We start from the raw sequence: 24288 nt of genomic DNA on the forward strand, positions 1-24288 counted from the left end.
GAAATTATTTGATTTTTACAAATTATGACCTTTACCAAAGAAAAACAAAGAAACAAAAAAAAGAAAAACAAAGAAGTGATTTTCAACTACCTTGGGCCCTGTTTTCTTCTGTAACCCAAAGGTAGACTCCTGGCGATTTTCTCAGAAAGCTTTGATAATTTTCTCACTTACTTTTTTTTTTTTTTAAAGATTTTATTTATTTATTTGAGGGAGAGAGAGAGAGCATGAGCAAGGGACAGAGGGAGAGGGAGGAGCAGGCTCCCCACTGAGCAGGGAGCCTTACTTGGGGCTTGACCCCAGAGCCCCAGGATCATGACCTGAGCAGAAGGCAAGCACTTAACTGACTGAGCCACGCAGGTGCCCTTGAATAGTTTTCTTGGAAAAGAAACTTACTATGGTGGGAATTTCCAAAATAAATAAATAAATAAATGATATCCTCAGGGCACCTGGGTGGCTCAGTCAGTTAAGCATCCAACTCTTGGTTTTGGCTCAGGTCATGATCTCAGGATCCTGAGATCAAGCCCAGCACCCTGCTGAGCAGGGAGTTGGCTTCCCCTCTCTTCCTCTCCCTCTGTCCCTCCCTCATGACTAATGCTCTTTGTCTCTCTCTCAAATAAATAAATAAATATTTTTAATGATAATAATAATATTCTCTCTTCTAGTCTTTTTGACTTGTAGAGTCCTGCTACTTTGACTCAGAATTCTAGATGACTTGGAGTTGATAAAGAAGGAGGCTTGGAGCTTATCTGTGCAGCCATCCCATTAGGATGCAACACGTTCTTTTAGATGTTTCATACTTCAGTGAAAGAAATGCGACAGACACCATTATGGTCTCAGAAACCAGCATTGATCCACACACTGTGACAGGATCCATGGTACAGTAAGTCATGAGGTCATTTTGCAGCACGCAATGTACTCCTTACAAGTCATTTATTTCTAAGAATTCTAATTAAAACAGATCAGGCAAGACGTTTACTTGAAAATTCCTTTTACGAATTGTCAAGCTACCTTTGAACTTTAGGCTACATTTCTTTGGTAATATTCTACAGTCTAAGGTTTTCATACAATTATTCAAAGATATGTATTGAGGGTCCACTGTCTAATATATATGGAAAGTACACGTTTTTGCTAGGCTTACCTCTGAATGTGGAAATATTCTCCTAAAGTAAAACAACAACATCAATAACAACAAACTAGGAAGCTTTTTTATTTTTCCCCAAGTCAGTGCTTTCCAAAATGTTCTCAGCACAAAAATTACATGAATTGCTTATTTTAAAAAGTGACACTTAACTCAATCAAGACCTCTCACGGAACCTATATTTTTCAGTAGCACGCAGGGCGTCATATGATTTGGTAATTTGGGAAACAGTGCCCCAGGGGAATGCGTATATACTGATACCACAAGGGACACAATCTATTATATTATGAATAGATCAAGTAGCTACCTTCCAAAGGTTGTATGATACATATAGAATACTTAGGAAAGTGTCTGGCATGTATTAAGCTCTTAGTTAAGCATGAGATACTATTGTTTTCCCTTGTCATGATCAGTGTAGATAAAAATTAGCATTTCGAAAGGTCAGTCTTCAAAAGGCACTTTCTTTCTCAGCCACCCATCCAGAGCCTTGTCTTTATTACATCCGTGATTCCTTATATCTTTTTACTCAGGTGTTTGACCAAATTCCTAACTCTTTTTCATTAACTCTCCTATTTTGGTTCCTTTCTTCTCTCTCCTTTTCACTGAATGTCCCTCCTGATACCGACTTTCTCAAGAGTCATTTCATTCTTTATCTGTGGCCACAGAACGCTTCCAATGATAGCTCTCAAAGTATATGCTCCTCCATCCAATTCTCTGGAGACCCAGTCTACCTGGAACTTGGAGTGTGAGACCAGTTCTTTAAAATGAATCTGCAATTGCCAGGTATCCATGTAGCTTTTGCCCTCTATAACTAATGTTATTTCAACCCACAAATATTTGAGCACGACTTTGGAGTGCTCCATTTGCGAGGTCTAAACCACCCTCACATTGCCTGTATCAGGAGGGATACGAGAGCACCCAGATGATATATTGATTTCTTTCTGCAATTCAAGAGAAGTCCCTGTGCTCCTTCACCGACTTATCCATAACTACAGCTCATATTCTCTTTTATAGAATGCTTGGAACAAGCATAAGAAAGGAACAGGAAAGACTGTATAACCAATCTGCTCCTTTCCACATTACTCATCGTCTCAGCCTCTCTCGAGCAAAAAATATTTGCTGCATAAATCAGACATGCAGTCTCTGTCATTGAGCTAAAGAAAGAAAGAAAGAAAGAAGAAGAAGCTATTACTTGGGCCTACTATCAAGTCATGTATGTTTAACCTCTGCATCTAATATGAATATTGTTAGGCTGGATTTTGCAACCGAGAGATCACTTCCCATTTTTCTAGGAGTTCGTGCATGTGTACAAATGGATTTACTCACTAAGAGGATATGTTTTTCTTTCTGAAGAATAATTTCATTCTGAAGTGGGTAGGAAAAAAAAACAGTTGCCTTTGTTTTGTCCACTGATTCTATCCTTTCAGACCTTAATGCAATAGATCAGTGGCACCTTTGGAAATTGCTGAATGGCCGTGGTAGCTACCATTCCTCTGTGTTAAAAGAGGTTAAACTGCCCAAAGACATAATTTCAAGTCTTAATTGAATCTTAGCAACTGAACCATGAGCCAGGATCCCTGAAGAATGGTGACGTTCTCTGTGGGCTTCACACAATGGGAGTGCGTGGGTAGATGCCATCTGCAGCTCCGGGGTGGGGAAACAAAAAGACATTTGAGGAAGAGGGGATTTCTTACAGATATGATATAATGGGAAAGATCTGAAAGTCATCCATCATGCCCGTGACATACATCACACCCAACAACAGCCAAAAGCCATGAGATGTCACGTACCGCCTGCAGCGTGTCAGGCCTCCTGGCATCAGCACTTTTGTCCATCCTGCCCCTGCATGGCGGGGGGGGGGGGCAAGAATGCCTCTGCCCGCCCCCGCCCCATCGTTTGCTAATGCAGGCTTCATTATCTCACACCCCAACTGGGGCTCGGGACACATTCATCCGGTGACAGGAGGTGACAATCAGAGCTGAGCGGGGTTGCCAATGCCACCAGATGTTGCTGAAGCTTATCGGTTGGGTTTGCACCAGCACCCTGTTCCGAGGGGGTCCAAACAATGCGGTCCAGGTGAGGACACACAGCCTCTGGGAAGTTCCCATGCGGGCAGCTGCTCAGAGACACGGAGATGAGGCCGACGCTTCCATCCACTTCTTTTCGTTTTCCTTACAGGGCTGACTTTCAAGTCGTTATCTTGAAATATCAAATTCAGATTGGGTTAAGATGAGCAAGAAAAATATATAAGCTATGTTTTCATATCGCTGCATGAGAGCAACCTGTCACTTACATCCCAGCGTTGCTCTTTAATTTTAAAGTAACACATGGCACGTACACACACACACACACACATTTAACATTAAAACGAGCTGTCATTAAATTTGTATTATGTTCTCTTGCTATGACTTCTTTCTACTCTTCATTTTTATCTCATCTTCCCAACAAAACAGCAGAGGCCATGGGTAGTGGTGCCCTTTGGCCCTCACAAGACCTAAGTCGAAAATAAAGGCACACTTGCTGCTTAATGATTGGTCAGCAGGTTCTAAAAGGATTTGCTTTTGCTTTTGTTCCTAATATTTCCAAAGACTATCCAGAAAACTGAAGACAGCATGCAGAGTTAAAACAAAAAACAAAAACAAAACAAAAAACAAACAAACAAACAAAAAGTTTGGAAATTATTAACTTAGACCATATTAAAGAAATTTAAAGATAAGCAATTAAATTTTATCACTTGAATGGTGGTTATTAGTAGCCTGAAATTCTAGGCTCATTCAGAATGATTTTATAGGTTAATATCTTAAAAATTGTGCCAACACTTGATGTTTTTGTCTTGTTTATTCCGCAACATAAATACCCGACTTGCAGGTTGATCTAGGTAACTCTATTGCTAATTCATAGAGATCCATAAAAACTACAAATAAAAGGCAGTTCTCCAGAGCTATAACTTGTTTGAGTGCAAAGTAATTGGAACATTGGGACTCTTGTTGCCTGCTGTGGAGTTTGGAAACAACCCTAGGATAATAGCAACCATATCCTGAAGCTGGCACTTCTCGTTTATCTGGGAAAAATCCATGTAATCTCAACATTATGTACTGTTTTCATGTCTATTCCTAAATCTTTTGAATATGTCCATATTAATGACTTCTTCCTAGATTTTATCTATTCTTGTTTCTTCTAATAGTATGTGAATCTTAACCACACACGCAAAAAGAGTTCATTTATATTGTGGCCAAGTCATTGTATCCATTCTAGAGTCTATTCCTTCTTTTGAGTTCCAGAGCTTGGTACCATTTTAATATTGTATTGCATCCTGAAACAACTTTTATTCTGGATGTTGATGCAATAAAAAAATATTTCATATTTATCTCGTGTACCCATGATGGAGATGATCTGATGGGAATGACAGATTCTTATTCTGTTTGATGGAAACTTTCCATTGAGTTCCAATTTATAAACTCTGGACCAAAATGTGGGTTGGGAGAGGTGAGAGAATGAAATCAAGTGCATAATGATTAGTAATTATTAAGAACAAGTTTATGTCATTTAACACAATGAAGGTAGTGTGTCTAACCCAATTCTTAAACTCCAAGTCAACAAAAAATATGAACCTGAGGACAGTGAAGACTTACTTGATGTAGATTTCTTGTACATTGTGTTTTCGTGTTAGATTTAAGCTATCAATAACTAGATTAAATGCAAGCAAGAGATTATGCTAAAAGAAATTAATCAGCACTTTTAAATATCTGTTCCTTATGATCAGGCACTTGGAGACTGACATTCTAGGTTTGTGGAGTAGAGCTTTGGGTGAACTCATCAGAAAGCTATATATGAAACTGTAACCTACTCACTACACATAAAGTGAGAAGATATTCCATCTTGAATATATGGACTCTTCTGAGTGGCCTTCACTGACATTCCTATGGTGGCCAAGCTCCCTCACTTTTGGCTGCGATAACCTTGATCATTTATTACATTATAGAATTTGCACATTTGCCTGATTCTCCCTCTCTCCCACTGGTTTATCTTGAGCAGGACAAGGATTTTGCTACTTTGGTCCCTTCAGCATTCCTAGCACTTTATGTAATGCCTGATGCTCAAAAAAGTATGTTAAAAAGGCTTGAATATGTATGAAATACACGTGTTCTTTTGGAAGCAGATAAAAGAAGAACACCAAGAAGGCTATGCATGTGTGTAATTAGGATCTTAGAATGTCAGTTGTAATATAAAATATTTCACTCAAATCGAGTGCTTTACACAGAGCATTTTAGTATGCATTGCACAAATAATCTTTTTCAGTGAATCATTTTCAATAAGTACTTTTTCATAGAGCAAATGCAAAGGGAGTGAGAAAGAAGGTTATAGACAAAACATAGTAAAGCTTTATGATTAAAATTTCTGAGATCCTCAAGGTATTATTCCATGACTCAAGAAATAAAGGTCCTAAAATCAATTAAATGAAACCAAGTTCAGTATATTGTATTCAATACTTAGATTTTTTGAATTTTTATATAATGTTTATGTTTGCCAAAAGAATGAATTATTTATGCCTTAGATGTGCTGAAAGTAAGCAACTACAGTGATGAATGGGAAGATTTTCTTAATCACAGAGAGTAGCACATATACTATTTTCAAAGTTTCAGCAAATGTGCATAATTTTAGAATAACTTATAATAAATTAAAAACAATGTGAAATTTCGGTATGTGGCAAACCTCTAATTCTAGTTAGCTCTAAATGCATAGATGGAAATGTTGAGAAAAGCGGAAAGTCAGTTCCACAATAAAAGATTTTAGTTGTTGAAAAGTCTTCCTTCTAGGGGTACTTCAGACAAACTAAAAACAACAACAACAACAACAACAACAAAACCCAATGGATGATTCCAAAACACTTCTTACCAATTGTCTAAGACATTCCACTTCAGCTTACAACTACCATAACTATCTGACTTCAACAACCAAACAAGTAACTCAGACAACTGGCAAAAGACCAAATTTACACAGTCCCAAACCCAAGAATAATGTGTTTTAAAAATTGTGCACAATGTCACTCTAGAATTCTCTCTTTTCCTGAAACCGGCCACTGGAGATATTCTGATACATTTTCTTACATCTCAGGCTGATTTTGTGGGTGTTTAGAGTGGTCTGGCAGATATCCAGCTCAATTCAGGGGACCAGTTGGAACAGGGTCCCCTGCTCCTCTGCCATCTTGCTCCTCCCCCTATGTCCAAAATTTTCTCTTTGAGGGAAGACCAAAAAAGAACATGGCATTTAATATTCTAGCTCTTGCCTTTCTTTAAGCAAAATTATTTAATTTTTTGCAAAAAGGAATATACATTTGCATGAGTCAAACAACAAAAAGTCCCAAAGGTATATAGCAAATTGCCCCCTTCCCTCACAAAGTTTTTTGGAGTTCGTTTCCCAGTTTCACCAAGAAGTAAATGTGCCTTGTTATTTTCTGTTTCACATCTCGCTCTTTGTAGTTTCTAGGAAGGGGTGTTTATGAAGCAATGTTCATCCTAGAAGTTAATGGTCAAACAGGAGGCAGGGGGAAGGGGGTATTATTATTTTTTTTTCCAGTGTTGGCCTCCCCATTGTATTCAGTGCTCCTATCTGGCTGCCTGATTGAGAACTTTCTGTATCATTTCAATTCCTAAAAAAAAATTTCTTCCATTGACCTTGCCCTTTTGCCAGGGGCACCGGTTCTGCTGTAGTTGTCAATGCCAAAGCTCTTCAAAGACTAATCCGCACTCATTGCCACTGTGTCTCCACCACCACACACTCACTCCTTGATTCTGTGAAATCTCATTTCTATACCACAACCTCTGCCCCCACCCCACCCCCAAAACACACCCCATATACACGTGCACACACACAGATTTCAGTGTAATTTCTCTTTCTGGGATCACTATGACCTCCAGGTCATCCTAACCAACAGTGTCTGTCCATCAGGCTGGCAGCTCCCCAGACCTCTCCCTCGCTCCCTCCATGCGGTTCCTTCCTTAGGGAGGCTCTTACTGCCCAACCTGGCTTCCTTCTCCTGGGCCTCAAGATACTGCTGGCTTCCTTCCCTTTTCATTGATTGCATTCTGTCTTCTCCCCCTTATTGTTGATTTTAGAGCTCTCTGCCTTTTATTTTATCATTCATTCATTCATTCTTTGCTCTAAGGCCTCTCTTCAGCTATCCCATCTACTACTGCTTCTTTGCAAGATAATACAAAAATCTCCTGTCGGGATCTTATCTCTCTCTCTGGAATGCCAGTTAGGGCCCTCCCCAGGGCTCCTGGGTACTGTACCCGATTGTCCCACTGCTATCTCAATGTCTACTAACCTCCATTCTATTTCCTAAACCAGGGCTTCTCCACGGAAAGTGATCTTGTCCACGCCCTGCCTTCCCTCTCCATGCACCCGTCCCCAGGATGCCTCCGGGGACCTTTCACAATGTCTGAGGACACTGTCACACTGTGGAGGGGTGCTGCTAGCCTCTTGTGGGTGGAAGCCACAGCTAGTGCTAACCATCCTGCAACATATGGGACAGCCCACAACAAAGACTTGCCTGGCCCCCAGTATAAATAGTGTCCAAGCTGAAAAGCTGTCCTCATCTACTGACACTAAGTCCCTCTAGCAGAATGAATTGGATTTAATCCTGGGTGGTTGTCTTTCTTCTCTGTTTTCTTCACGCTTCCCACTCCACTTAATAGGCAGAGTTTCACTTGGGTTGTTTCCTTGGAAATTTTTGTCCATTGATCATTTCCTTCATTCCAACTACCACCATCATTGCGTGCATGCACTAGGGTAAAAATGTGTATGTTTCACTGGTCTTAATGGCTCCTACCCTTACACACTCCTACCCTTACACACTGCTGCTAAATTAAATGTCCTCAAATACTGTTTTGAGGACACATTTCTGGAACCTCCCTATTCTAGGATTAACAGTAGGGCCCCTCCTGCCCTTCTTCCTATGCCGTGCGTGAACTTTCCATCCCAGCCAAGCTGGCCTGCTCATGATTTCCCTTTTTGCTCTACATGTCATAACCAGTTAAATAATTCCAAGATAGTAGTAGTTCTACTAGAGAGCAAAGTAGTTCATTAGTTAACCATCAATGTAGACTGATTCATCATTTGGAAGTTTCTATCCCAGACATCTCAGAATATATCTAAGGATTGCAGAGCCAGAGAATCAGTTCTAATATCTGCCCCTTAGTAGGCTGAGCAAGTTATATGCCACTTACTAATTAGGCCTATTTCCTCGCCAGTAAAATGGGCTAACAAAAATTCTTACCCCATAGGGTTGCCATGGAATTTAGAATAGTCCCACCATCTAATAAGCACTACACAATTATTCACCATTACTCCAAAAGAAAAGAGTGCTATAATATTTCCTTTACAAGCCCGAATGCGAAGACCACTACTGATGCATGGGGTTAATAATATCATTGTGCCTACTGGTGTGACAGCAAACGGACGCACCCTCTAATGCACTAAATTGTTTGCTCAGTTGCTGAGTATTTTCTGGAAACACCATCCACCGGATATTTATGCATATTGTTTTTCTGAGAAGCCCTAAAAGATTCTGGAAACCTAAAAATGCCTACAAGATGCAAAACCTCAATATACGTGCTATTCCCACGACAGTGAAGTTCTCTGTGTTGTCAGAGTTATCAAGTGTCTGCAGTTCAGTGTTCTACTTGTTCTCTATTAATTAATGTGGGGCTCTGATCTACTTGGGGAAACTGTAAAAAGCAATTAAGAGCAAACCAGACCCAAGAATAAAGGAACGGCTCTCTTTCTCCTTTTTATCCTTTCCCAGAGTTTTGATGTTTTGCAGTGTAGCTCCCCATGGGTGGGTCGGGAGGTGGAGCTATTCGTAAAGAATTTATTCTGAAATTAGAGGGGGTGGGAGAACCTGCATCTCTCCCCTAAACCCTGCGCCCGCCTTTCAGAGTTGCTGCTGTCATCCCGCTCTTTCGTCTCCTTCCCCTAGGTGGTCTCTCTCCCTGGAGTGATGGTAGGAGCAGGGAATGCTGAACAGATGGGACCATGTGGATATGTAGCTACAAGACGTTATCGCCTGGCGTACAAGCTCCGGATAGCCATTTTATTTTGCAACTCGAATTCCTCCCTTTCGCGATCCCCTCTGCGCAGTATCCAACTCTCCCCAACTCCTCTCTCAACCACCACCCCCTTAAGTGGAGCTAGTAGAACAAGTGAGGATCTGCCTGTAATTACTGCTTAATTCATTTGCATGTGGATGTTCTCATTATAATGTCATTAGCATGGGGAGGGAGTCCGGTTGCCAGAGCAACCAGGAGTGGGGCAGGTGCAGTTCAGCCTCAGATGGATTCTCGACTCCATTTGGTCAAACTCCACCTGTATTCCTGGCTCTTACCACTCGGGTGGTTGCCAGAATGAAAACATTCCGCAGCTTTACCCTCTTTATTTTGGCTGTGTCTCTGGAATTTCTTGGTAACCTGTACAGTTCTAACTGGTTTTAGAACTCCCTTTATTTTAACGTGCCGCGCACGGGGACTTCAGCTTCTAGTCTGTGCTCTCCAGTATGGGAACCATTGGCTACATGTCGCCATTGAGCCCTTGGAATGGGATTAGTAGGAACTGAGTTGCGCTATTGGGTAATATACACAATGGTCTTCAAAGACTTATTATGAAAAAAAGAAAAGAGTATAATTAGCTCAATAAATTTCTGAATTTTGAAAACATATTGAAATAGAAATTTTCACATATATGGGGGCTGAATAAAAATATTGTTGAAGTTCATTTTACCTAGCTCTTCCTATTTTTAAAAGATGGTTACTAGAGGGGCACCTGGGTGGCTCAGTGGGTTAAGGCCTCTGGGTTGGGTTGTGATCCCAGGGTTGGGTTGTGATCCCAGGGTCCTGGAAGCCAGTCCTGCATTGGGCTCTCTGCTCAGCAGGGAGTCTGCTTCCCTTCCTCTCTCTCTCTGCCTGCCTCTCTGCCTACTTGTGATCTCTGTCAAATAAATAAATAAAATTTAAAAAGAAAAGAAAATATGGTTACTAAAACATTTAGAATAACAGGTGTATCCCACATAAATGTTCCCTATCATATTTTAATGGACAGTACTGTCCTTGGTGATAGACCCTGCTTTGCAGTCTTCCCACTGAAAAGTACTGCTTTCTCCATTTTTAGAGAATTTATAATAGCTGTCATTCAATGCAGAGCTTCCACACCTAATTCTTTCTGGATTGCAAAGCAATTTACTTATTTTAGCTATCATTTCATAAATACTCTTAGAGGCAAAGGAATTCCATTTTCCCATCAACACAGGAATCTCCCCCTGAGCAATGCTGATAAATGGTTAACCCAGGTCGGCTTGAGTCTTTCCTCCTGGGCCACTATTTCACAGAACATCAGATAGAAAAAACAAAAACAAAAACAAAAAGAGACAATTGTAAGAAGGGTTTTTTGTTTGTTTGCTTGTTTTTTTCATACTGACAAGAAATCTGTTTCCTTATAAAAGCTACCTGCTGATCTTAGTTCTGCCCTTAGAACAAAATAGAGTAAGGGTCCCCCTCTTCCACATGACAGTCCTTCATTTCCTTGAAGACAGCTGTCATGGTCTGCTAAGCTAAGCTTCTCTTTGTTAAACATTACCCACTCTCCTCAACAATTTCTCACAAGTCATGGCCTCAAGGCTCAACCATCTTTGTTGCCCTCCTCCGGGTTTTTGTCATTTGTCAATGTCCCTGTAAATATGTGGAATCCAAAAAGGGACATCCAACTCCAGATGTGGTGCACGCCATGTAGAAGACAGGAAGACCGTTGTATCTCTTCATCTGGATACAGAGCTTGGGTTATTTAGGCTAAGACCACATTTGTTTTATCATCTTCTCTATTACATGGTGGACACATGTTGAGCTTTTCATCCACTAACCCTAACAGCTCTTTCTTCACATAAACTGGCATGAGGTCGTAGCTACTTTATCCCAAGTTAACAGAGTTGATTTTTTAAAAATCCAAAACTAAAAATAAATAAATAAATCTAAACCTGAGACATTATGTTTATCTCAGTAAAATTTTACTTTGCAAGGGCTTTATTCCAATGTTCTAGTATACCAAGATTATTTAAAATCTGGTTCCTGCTCAGTAAATTAGCTGTTCTTCTCAGTCATGTACAGAGACATGATAAGCTTGCTTTGGATTTCACCCTAATCACTGATGAATGTGTTGAACGAGACAGAGCCATCTTGTACATTATAACATGAGAAATCTTATTAACTGTCCTTCTGAAATTCAGATGCACTGTGGTGCTATGTGATTAAACTATTCCATCAGAAAAGAAGAGCTGTCAAGATGATTTACTTGTGTGCCTACTATGTGCCAGACATTTTCTACGCACTGAGGTATGACTTGAGTTTAGTGAAATGATTCTTCTGCCTAGTGATCGCCTCTTCCATTACTTTATGTTCCCAAACTATATTTTTAACAATTTGTCGGCACTGTTATGACATTTACCCAGATATCATTGTTAATTTGACTAGTTTATAACTTCTGGAGTCCAACCTTTTCGGTTTGCAAATAACAGAATGCTATTTGTCGCTTGCCACTTTTTTTCATATCCCATTCATTCACAGTGTGTCCTCAAGATTATCAACCATGACTCTGCAGTCATACCTGTAAGTTATTTTATTTTCCGGGGAAAGAACTGAATGGTACTTGGAAAGTTGTAGTTACTTAAGTTGCTCTCTCTTCTCCTCTCTTCCCCCATTCTGGGGAAACTGTATCTGCATTCATTATCACTGTGACCTACCATCTAACACAGGGCTTAATTGTTGACTGCTTAAATTCTCAAACTTTTTTCCTTCCTGTTCCATTTTAAAAACCTATCTCTTAATTTCAGTGTGAAAAAAAAAAAGGAAAATTAAGCTAAATAAGTTGTCTTCTTTTTTATTATTAATAATAAAGCATCTTTCCCTAGGCAGATCAACAGATCAGTCCCTTATCCATTTTACAAAGGCAAAAGGTACCCTTCTTTTATATATATATATATATATATATATATATATATATATACACACACATGTAATTTTCATGAAGATAATGACCCTAGATTCCAGGAGGCTCTCTTGCTTTCTATATCTGGGTTTGTTACTGGATCGTTTGGAAATTTTGTATGCTTGTTTTCCCCTTTTGTACTATGTTGCTAACTTACAAAGTTGTGAAAACGTAGCCAACTAAAATGAACAATTTATAAAAATTGTCATCAGATTTCTATAGAAACAATCAGTTGAATTTCCAGTGTAGGACTGATCCTTTTTTTTTTTTTTTTTTTGGTAACTTCTGCAGAAGCGTATAATCTCTAGACAGTAACACATTTTATTGAATGGACCAATAAAATATTATTAAACTAATTATTCATTTGATTCCAAGCTCAATGTTTATGTCATCACCTATATTTTATATATGGACATGCCACAGTGGTTGGCAATAACTGTATGGTGATAAGGTCTGGTGTCTTACATGGAGTTCTTTTGTATAGCGATGCTAGGAAGTCCCAGAGGAAAAGCTCTCAATCCCTGCTTTTGAAGAAGAGAATTGATAAACTATTACTATCTATGTTTCCAAAATGTAAATGATATGTAATTGGATAAATCGTGAAAGTTACCATAACCTATGAGTTTAGGGTTCTGCATTTATAAATGTTACATCCACACTTACATTGTATCTACTGATGTAATGAGAAGGCAAACTGTGAAAGAGTAATTTGGCTAATTCAGTCAAAATTATCATATCAATCATTTGGGTATTTTAGAAGAAAGTTTTAAGTGCCCAAATTATGGAAATAATTACTTTATTTCTCCATTCCCTTTTACTTTGTGCATATGAAGAGATAATCTGATAGTCTTTTTTTTTTTTTTTTTTATTCTTAGAAAAAGACAGCATTTAAAATTGGGAACAACCCAATATAATCACTGAAAACCTTGCACAATTTTGCATCTGGCTTCTTTTGATAAATATTATCTTCTCATTTTTGTAGCAATTTTTCAAAAACAAAGAGCGTCTTTTTCCAAAATTATTTGTCAGTATAATGCAAATTAAAAATTAAAGCATAATATTGTAGCTTCTTTCCTTATAACTTGGCAAAAACTGCCTTGAATTGAATTGGATTATACTGGTTTACTTAACTCAGTTAAAATCAGTAAACATAAAAGAAAGTGGATACTGATGTTAATTTTATTCATGTCTCGGATTTACAATAACCTCAAATTATTTTGTTTGATTTGTTTCTCCACCAATAATTTAGTTTAATTTATCGCTATACACAACCTGAATAGGTTATCAAAGTATTGAAATTTATAATTCTTTCAGGAAACCTGTGATTCTGAGAGTGTCCTTGTTTTTGCACCCAATGAAATATTTTGTACAACCTGCAAGAAAATTTTCTAACCAAAAGATAGCAGTGGATTGACTAATTAAAAATGCATCCATCTGTTGGCTTGCTTGTTGCCTTGCTTTTTGAAACATGCAGATCTAAGTGGGTTGTTTTATTTATGAAGACCCTCTAACTGTGAGAGTTATGAATTCATAAGCTTGCATTCACAAACACAATAAAGGTTAACATGATAACAGAAGTTAACTATACGAAGCATTTCATGTATTTCTCTCATATGGTTGAATTTTGAAATATGTGATTTTGAAGACCGGAGCTTTTTTTGTGGGTAAAATACAAAATAGGTTTTAACTAGTCTCCTTATAGAATTTTTATAGAGAATAAAAGGATTTACACCCAGAAACATCAAGTTGCATGTAACCCACTCGATGTTTGCTTTGTTTTTTGAATAGCAGGTAATTATTTTGAAGTTATTGAATATGAAGCTTTATTCTTCCCCAAGGAAAAAGTGTGAAAGTTGCTAGACCTAGGATTATATTATTTTAGAGTTTAAAGGAACCAACATGGTGATCTAGTTTGGAAACTGAGGCTTCCAGAGAGACAATACTTATCCAACATCAAACAATCCAGGACTCTTGCTTTCTAATTCCACATTCCATTCATTGTTTGACATGTGTTTGTAGCCCTTTGAGCTAAATGCTTGATTTCCATGCTCTGTTTTGTTATATTATAAACAGATCCCATACTCCACTAATTAAAATTTGGTCATCTGTGTTTGAGAGAGAGCACTTTTGACTGATAGCCGTGTTTTGATGTAAATTTCAGGTAGAGGAAAAAAGTTATGGCTCACACTTTGTGATAGTCATGCAAAAAAAAAAAAAAAAACAGTTTGTACACATGCAACTACATATTGCAACAGATGAAGCCTAAGATGTAAATTATCTTAATATAAAAATGGATTAATCTCTGCAAGAGATGGGCCACAGGAGGAAGACAATTCATGGAGGACTCACAGTGAGTCCAGTTCTGAACTTAAGACTGATAACCAAACGAAATAATAATGGTTGGCAGAGAAGTACTTGTGAGGCTCTTTAAAAACATTTAGATGAAAAAAAATCTAGACAATTATATTGAATTATAAAAATACAGTGAAATTTTAAAAAATGGCTTACCACAGTTATCTAGCAGCTCATTCACAGAACACCAAGTTAATGTACCATACTTTTAACAATAAACAATTATTTTGTGCCAGGTACTATGTTTATGGTAGTATGCAGAATATCTCACTTAATCCCTGTAACAGTCCTGAAACAAGCACTGTTTTTAGCTTCATTTTACAGATGACGACTCTCACTAGGGCATGCATTTCTCTCCTAGAATGTGGTAAGTGTCAAGAGGATGACTGTTTGAGATGAAGAATAGAAAATATGAGAACTGACCTGGTGCTGAATGCCAGTGTCCTTTAAGTAAATGGCACCGTTTCCTGCTTTAGCTAGAAAGTGCATAATTTAAATTTGTGTCTCAAAGAAGTTAGAAGTCATACCCCACCTGTCAGCCAAGGTTACTCTCAAATGGTCAAAACCTTGCATGTTGAATCTGTATAATGGGTCTACCATGCTATACCATGAAGAAATATATTTTGTTCAATGCTTAATTCTGACAATAGTTTCAATAGGTCAACAAATTCTGAGTAATCTTTGATTCCTGAAAAAAAAAGGTGGAAATAAAGGGAAATGACTTTAAAGTAATCGTTTCTCTAAAGCTCATTTTAATCACCAGTTCGAACTTTCTAAACTATCTAACTTTAAGTGCCCTTGCTAACAACTTGCAAACTATTTGTGCTTGTTTGGGGTTTTATTCCTCTCTTTGTTGGGAGCAGTCAAATAATCAGCTAACAAAAAAGCTAATGTCAGTGGCTTTTGGGGACAATCTTCAAGCTCCTGAAATCACAAGTTGACTGTGGAGACAATGGGGAATGTAATTAGATACTCTGTTTACAGAAGTGGGCACATTTGTCCAATATGGTACAACATAAGGCCATTCATTTGAGTTTGGCAGCAAGCAAGTAATTGTGTGAAAATCTACATCTCTTCCCCAAATGGCTGTAATGAATGGGCCTCATAAGGAGAGTCAATGCAAATCTTATGTGGTCACAAAGAAGTAATCCTTCAAAAGTTTCAGGAAAATTTTTACCATCAGCTGGTTCAATTTTATCTCATAAATTAATTGCACCCTGATTTAGTTATGAGTATACAAATAGGGAAATCACCTCTCGATGCACAGTATAACTACCTACTGAAATTAATTTTTATGGTTATTATTTCCAAGTTAAATACACTGAACAGAAAAGGAAAAATGTATGTTCTCTATGGTAAAAAAAGAATTAAGGAGAAATTCAATATTAGAAACTTAAAAGAGAAAATCAATAACTTATTTTGAGGTTTAAAGAGACGATTTTTATACAGATGCCAATTTTTCAGGAGTTTATTTTTTTTTTTCTTTAACACTTCAACCATTCTTCCCCACTTCTCCATATAAATTGCTTTTATTTTGAGTTAGAAGGTGAGATGGTATTACATGAAGGTATATTCTTTAGGGCTAATGAACTTCAGTGGCATACCAAAAGTATTTGTGGGTTTTGCGAGTTTATACCTGAAGGTGGGCATATATGTGTGTAATATTTGTACAGACAGTTCCCAAATACACTTTGTATCAAAATATACCAAATCAACCCACACTGAATTCTAAAGAGCAGTATTATTTTGGCATTATCTTACTAGGAAAACAATTTACTAAAAGCTTTCTTTCTGTCTACAACCACCTGTAATTTATTGGGGGTTCTCAGAGCTTTAAAATATTAATTCCCAGTATTACTTCATTTGTTCTCACCAATTTCATCATTTTGAAAATTAATCAACTGTCAAAAAAGTTGAACTCTAAGTATTATTAGATTTAAATTATGCATGTGTATTTTATCAGAACACGAGGTACAAAACATACTACAAATTATATACAGGTAAATCATCTTTGAAAAAGATTTATATAAACTGAAAATAATCAATAATAGGGCTTTAGTTTTAAAAGTTAAAGGCTGCTATCTTTGCTACTCTTCAGGTGTGTGTGCGTGCACATAATTTCCCAGAATTCTTTACATTTAAACTTGTTCAATTTTTATCCTATGTGCCAGAAGAAGCCCTGCTTTTTGAAGACTAACTATATTCAGAAAAAAAATCACAAAATTATTTTCTTAGCAATTATTAGTTTTACACCCAACAGGTTTAAGGCACTGGCAAATCAAACATTTGCCAAACATTCCCCATGGATTTGCCAAGCATCTGTGTTAACATCCCAAATAAACTCCAGTGTTATAAAGTTATTTACCCAGGTTTATTGGTTATACTATTGCCCCTGAACAACTTCCACTTGCCTCTTGCCTGGTAGAAGAGAAACCCAATTGTTAGAATCAACAATGCTCCCAGATGGCAAAACAATTTATATGTGACAATAAATGATAATATTCAAATTTATATCACTCACACTTTTTTCTTTTATATTTTCTTACCTCCAATAAAACAAAAATAAAAATCAGAACATAGTAAACCTGGAATACAGCTAATACAAAAGTACAATACATTATGACGGTAAAATGTGTAAAATCTTTGGGTGACATGTAGCTCAGTAGAAACACAGACAACTATATTTCATTTCCTGAGACAAGGTGAAAATTAATCTGTTTATTTTTAGAGAACATCATGGCTCCGAGTGATTTTAACATAAACCTGGAACATTTTGTCTAAAGATCCTGCAATTTTAGCGGATCAGGAAAATTATGTCAAATTTGAGAGACTCTTATAATCAGAATGCAGAAGGCACCAAATAAAACAAGGTAATTAAAATAAGGTCTACAACTTAATTCAGGGTGTCTTTCTAGGGATCCAAGTTTTCATTTATGCTGATGCCCCTATCTGACTTTTCGGGGAAGTAATCTACTATACAAACAGAAATGTCTCCATGGTGTGGGTTCATATTATCAGATGCAACCTCCTTCCAATATTATGACATTAAATCCTGCAGGATGCAAACCCCTCAGAGTCAGAAGCAGAACATCCCTTCAGTTACTCTCCTATTAGCAAAAACAAATATTTCCAGGCCATTTTGATGAAGAGATGTTAGTACTTACAAGTCGGCTTAGAATCAGTCAGTCCAGGAAAGGGGAAGCTAGACACATCTGATCGCTCACACTAGGAGAGAAACCCGTCTATTCTTGGATTCCAAACCCCGGATAAAATTCAGCATGGGTGCTTTATTCTTTGCCTTCACAAGCCTTGGAATGCTGACCTCCCGGGGTGATTTTCCATCACATTGATGCTGATGCTACAGATGTGGGGGTTTGGTATATATGTTTGCATTTTTGCATGTGTTTGAGAAAGCAGTTTCTGAAGGGCTCTGGACCCAAACTCCCCCACCCCCAGCTTTCCAAGAAGAATTGGTTATATTCCCCCTACCCTTTACATCTAAATGTGGTGCTGGGCCTCAGGAGGCCTTGGTACACAAAGCTTCTCTCCAAGGCTGTCACTTGACTGACAGTAAAAAGGTTGCAGGAAGATGGACAGCTGGGTGTAGGTGGACACGGAAAAAAAACAGAGAGCTGAGCAGATTCAGTCAGAACACAGCAAGAGGAAGGTTCTAAATCACAGACATGTCCAGACTTAGAAGGCTTTAGGATCTCTAAAACCAGCTAATCTTATTTTTAATCGAAGCCAGGTTTTTAAAACAGCACCCAGGTTTATAAGCAAATCTGTAACACATAAATACGTATCATGAAGTGCACAGAGTGTATTGCTAAAGACAGATGTAAGTGGAAAGACCCAAAGCATCCTAAATTTTCTTATTACCTCTGCAGGGATGTCTGCATTGTGAATTAAGTTCTGCGAGTCACTTAACCGGGTGGCCTGCTAAGCAGTATGGGTACAAGTAGGCATTTATCAAAGTGTTTTAAATGATAACAATCCGACTGAAAACTATAAAAGTTTCAGATGAGACCATAATGAGACACACAGAGGAAATGGGGCCCACCTTTACTGAGCTGCAGTCAACTGACCATTTAATGGAAAAGACTTGATTAATATCCTGCCCATGTTCAACTACCTCTGATAGGTGTCTAGTTATATAAATGGGCAGGCTGAAGTTGCAGCGATGGAATGGAGAATTTCTATGAAGAATTTCTATAAAATAAGTGTTAGCCCAGGAGTGTATGCATAAGGTTGCATAAGTCAATGTATGTTGGAATCTCTCTCATAATCACCTGTGCATGTTTTGATTCAAATTAGTTTTAATTCAGAGCTGCAAGAGAAAAAGCTGACATACTTAAAAGTGATGACATATTTAAAAATGACAATAGATATAAATTATCCCACACATTAATCCTGAATATCATAGTGAAGCATCAGGTCTCTGAAGATAAGCCCTGTGGTATTTGCAATGTACTAGTATTCTCTACGGAAGGAAGCTTTATTCCAAATAGGCACCAACTCCACCGCCAATCCAGCTAGCGACGGTTAAGGGGTGCTGTTCTCAGAAGGCTACTTGTACCAGTTTAAATAATCAATCTCATGGAAATACCATTATCTGTATTTTCATGCCTAATTTTTAACTCTTTCTCTCATTATCCAGCAAATAAAAGCTGGGGATAAATACACACAGAATTTAATAAGAGGAAAAACAAGGGGTTGAATTGATAGACTTTAAACGTCGCTTTGAGTCAAGCGACCCATTATTAACTGAATTCTTTTATTACAAACTGAATTGTTTTACTCCCTCCTTCAGATGACTCATTGTTTGCCTGAACTCATACCAGTTTATTTGTGCAGATAGTGAAGGTCTAAGAAAAAAGTGATTCTACATATAACTTAGTGGAAGATATTATATGCTTTCCTCCATCGCATACAACCTTATGCATATACTCCTGGGCTAACACTTATTTTATAGAAATTCTTCATTGTTTTTCCACATCATATATCCACAATGCCCCCCAATAATGCTAGTTCTAACTAACCCATGTTCATGAATCTCACTTTTGTATTTCTTTATAGAGGGACTTTATTCATGTTCAATTGATTTCAATAAGATTTCATTAATTTACAAAGAAGCTCAAGTAGTATATGATGAAGGAAAGAGCATCCACTATGTTTCTTGGGTTTCCGACTGACTTTTTTCTCTTAGCCCCTTTGAACAGAGTCAAGAGATGTCATCTGCTGCAGGGAAAAGACTTTTCCTATTTACTATGTTGCATCAATGCTTGGGCTACAGAAATAATATATAAATATAATTTCCAAAGTAACATTTCCTCTGTAAATGCACTTAAAAGTTTCCATTATCTAAACAAGCATTTATAGGATTTATGTTGTACAAAAGGAAATACATTATCTGTCATTTTAGACATCGTTAGGATATTCGGAGATCTTTTGAAATTACAAAACAAGTGTTTCGGACATAAATACTTGGTAAACGCTCTAGACTATGATGGGGAAAAGGAAAGCTAGGTTTCCAAACTTACATTCTCATTATGTAGTAAATCATAAAGTATGTTCACGGTTATGTTCTTTTTCTTACAGCATTTCATTGTGATTACACATTGTTTTTCAGGGGAAAAAAGTGGGATCTTGTAGTTCTTCCATAAATTGATTCTCTAACCAGATAATTATTTCTCTTTCAAAAATAGCTTTAAAAAAGTTCCAGTTTATGTTATTCATATATATCATCATTAGTTTTTCATTATAAAACAACTATAATTCCCGAAGTTTTTTAATGATCATAAATCAGTATAGCTATTAAGCATTAAAGTATTTAATTGCTGTAACTTAAAGCCTTATGTTGGTATTTTGAGTTAGAACAAGTGAATGGCATTTTATAGGTGTCTTATTGAGTTCCAATTAAACAGCATTTTCTTTCTCACCACTGAAATAAACTAGTTTCGATGTTTAACTCATGTTCCCAGTGCAGCCAAAAAACAGATGCAAATGACCTCCTCCAAAGTCTCCTGAAGGAAGTTTCACTGTCTCCATACAGCGTTTAGTTCTTGGGGTCTAGAGTTGTCCCAGGACTGAACTGAGTGTCTTCCTCTCTCTCCACCTCCCGCTTGGGGGTCCCGGGGATGACAGAATGCTCCTGATGGTTTCCGCTCAGCCCCCACATCCCTGGGGGGGTAGATGTCATGCATGGTCAGGGCTGAGGAGAAACTCCTGACACATTAAACATGTGGTGTTTGGTATACAGTAGGCGCTTAACCAATGTTTGCTAGAATGGAGTTAAAATTTGGGCACAAGGCTAAAGTTTCTGAAAAGCCTTCTTCCTGGAGAACTCTTTGCCCTTTTCCATCTCAGTGACTCGGGAGGGCTTTTTTCCTGTGTCTTGCCATCACACTTCTGACTCTTGAGGACCTGAGCTCTGTGGACATTTTTCCCACTCAGTTGTCAAGGGCTAACAAGAGTCCTGCTTCTTATTTGCATCAGAAATAGCATCAAAGCCTTGACATCAAAGGATGAAATCTCTGAAAGAGATTTCTGGAAGCTTTAGGAGGCTCGCCAAACATTGTTTCAGGTTCCATTTCAGGTGGTGGCTTAGGGTCTGGAGTATCTTCTGTACCAAGGTGGCTGTGCCGTTCGGCAGAGCTTTGGTTCTTCCCGATCACCAATATTTCGATTTAGTTGTGGGATTTGGGGTTCTCTGCACCTTGTTTTACTTAATTGTTTTTGAAACTATTACATTTGGAAGTAAGCACTACCTCTAGGTTCAAATCCCACTGTATCATCGTGGAATGTGAGTTGAGGGTGAATTGTAACAAATCAACAATGAAGGAAGGAAAGAATTTAGAATTTATTTCCCTCCCTACTCTAGGAGTCGGTGAAATAAAACATCCTCCTCTCATGGAGCACAAGACATAAATCACAGTGCCCAGTTTCCTCGTGGAAAGGAAGCTTCAAGCTGAACACATGGCTTCTCACTTAGTAACATTAAATTATTGATATTAAATTGGTGATATTAAATGATTAACATTAAGTGATTAACTGTTAAATAGTTATTAGTGAAATGTCTTAGCTGTCTTAGCCTCTTGTTTTCTTGTTGGGGACTCTGGCTCTGACTACCTAATTGTCCAACCAACTCTATTTTTTTTAAAATTTATTTATTGGAGAGACAGAGATCATAAGTAGTCAGAGAGAGAGGAGGAATCAGGCTTCCCGCTGAGCAGAGAGCCCGATGCGGGGCTCGATCCCAGGACACTGGGATCATGACCTGAGCGGAAGGCAGAGGCTCCAGCCCACTGAGCCACCCAGGCGCCCCTAGTGAAATGTTATTTGAGAATAATAACTACCTACCATGTGCCAGACACTATACTAGATGCTCTACAAAATTCATTCAAGTTTTAGAAGAATCACATAACTACCATTCACACATGAGGAAATTGTATCTCAGAGAGGTTAAGTAACTTACCTGCAGACACACAGCTAGTAAAAGACCAGCTAGCTGGATGTCTGTCTTGAAATTCCTGCTCTTGGCAATGGTAGAGCCCTTGCTATACTATTGGGATTTCCATTTCATTGATAACAAGACTGAAGTCCAGAGAAGTCCAGTTAAACTTGCTCAAAAAATCTAGCAGAGTGTTCAGTAAACGGCAGAGTAGTTTCATCTTGTTGTTACCTTGTCTCTGGTCTTTCAAGAATTCAGTCATTGCTTACTTGCCTTCCAGTCAAAGGCCCTTTTCTCACCACTTTGGTGAAACTGACCCACCACTGAGAGGGGGAAATGCTGGGATATTTGGTGCTGTTTTAAAGTTAAACAGACCTCTGAAAATCAACCTTAATTCAACTTTGCATTTAAGATGTCATTGGAAGCCCAAGTCTTTGTGGTAGGCACTGTACACAAAGGGGAAAAAATCCAAATTTTTGAGATATTTGATTACTATATTCATTAAGCTTATAAGCATATATATTTTGACACATCTCTTTTTTTTTTTTTTAAGAAGAAACTCATGGATGAGTTCTTTTTTTTTTTTTTTAAGATTTTATTTATTTATTTGACAAAGACAGATCACAAGTAGGCAGAGAGGCAGGCAGAGAGAGGAAGGAAAGCAGGCTCCCTGCTGAGCAGAAAGCCTGATGTGGGGCTCGATCCCAGGAGCCTGGGATCATGACCTGAGCTGAAGGCAGAGGCTTTAACCCACTGAACCACCCAGGCACCCCTTTTGACACATCTCTTAATGGATTCGAAATAGTTTCAAATTCTCACAGCATTTAGGGTGTTTTACTCTGGAGTCAAGCTAATTTATTTTACTTCTTTCTTTTTTTTTTTTTTTAAGATTTTATTTATTTGACAGAGAGAGAGAGACAGTGAGAGAGGGAACCCAAGCCAGGGAGTCAGAGGTAGAAGCTGGCATCCCACTGAGCAAGGAGCCTGTAAATCCCAGGACCCTGGGATCAGGACCTGAGCGGAAGGCAGATGCTTAACTTAATGAGCCATGCTAACTTATTTTCAAAGAAGGTGGTTTTAGGTACTTTCTGAGATTATGGTATTCTATTGTATGGTTATGACACCAGAGAGTTATCAATGTGTTGTAAATTCTCTTAAATGCTTGAAAATTCTTAGGTGTTTTCCAGTAAATTGGCCTGGGGCGGGGGTAGGGGGGTTGGGTAGTGTGGGAAGTTCCATGCTGCTGATGGACAGGGCCACAGTCTTTTTTTCCCTCATTTTCTGCCCAATTTTGGATAGGAACCTTGCCTAGGTTGGAGGACTTTTCCTCTAGGTAGTCTCAGTGGACAGAATTTTCAGTAGTTCATTTCTGGTACTCATCTCAGAAATTCTTTAAAGAGGAAGTTATAGTTCAGTTTTTCAAGTTCCCATTTCTTGCCTTTTGGTTCTCCAGGTTATTGGGTTGCTTTGGGGTCTGAAAAAGGAAAATAGGAAACAAAAGGGGGAGTCACTCAAAGTACCCTAGCAAATGAAGCCTTGCTTTCTGGCAGCTGTGGATGCAAAGGCTTTAATATTCAGCATGCATATCCCAGGAGAGGAAACATGGTACATGTTCTAGAAATTTCACTGTTTTTAAGGAGGCGGGCAGTCAATTTCCCATTCCACCACATACAACTCAAAACTCGTGCAGGGAGGCAAGCTGCACCTATTGTTTAAAAACATTTTAGACAGAATGCAAATTGCTCTTCCCTCTTGCCAGCGTTGCGCCAAATGACAGGGACCGATATTTCATCTCCTTTTCCTATAAATCTCAGGAAGACACATCAAAGAAGGTTGAAGTGAATCCCTTAAAGGGACTTCGTGCAGTTACTTAAATAATTGATACATACACATACCTATAAATCCCCCCGTGCGCATTTCCCCCCTTTTGACTTGTGTGCGAACAGGAGCTACAGTAACCGAAATCCACCTCCTCAGACTGTGACATTTCAGAAGGTCTTTCACCAAGAAGCCAAAACACTTGGGGCCCCGCACAAGCTGCTCCGCAGAGGCCGCCGAGTCACGCAGCTCCTGCACCCAGCCTCGCCAAGCGCGCTCAAAAAAAGTTGCCCGGTTCGGAGTTCGCAAGGGTGGAGGCGGCTCTCCAACCACGGACCAGGCACCGTGGCTCGCGCGGGCCAAGGACCTGAAGCCGTGGCCGCGGCCCGCTCTCTCCTCCACACCGCCCTACCCCCTCCTGTTCGACATAGGTTTCTTTTTGTTTGTTTGTTTGTTTGTTTGTTTTTCAGGGATAGCAGCTACTCGCAGCCCTGGGAAT

Source organism: Mustela lutreola, chromosome 3, assembly GCF_030435805.1.
Source record: "Mustela lutreola isolate mMusLut2 chromosome 3, mMusLut2.pri, whole genome shotgun sequence".
NCBI lineage: Eukaryota > Metazoa > Chordata > Mammalia > Carnivora > Mustelidae > Mustela > Mustela lutreola.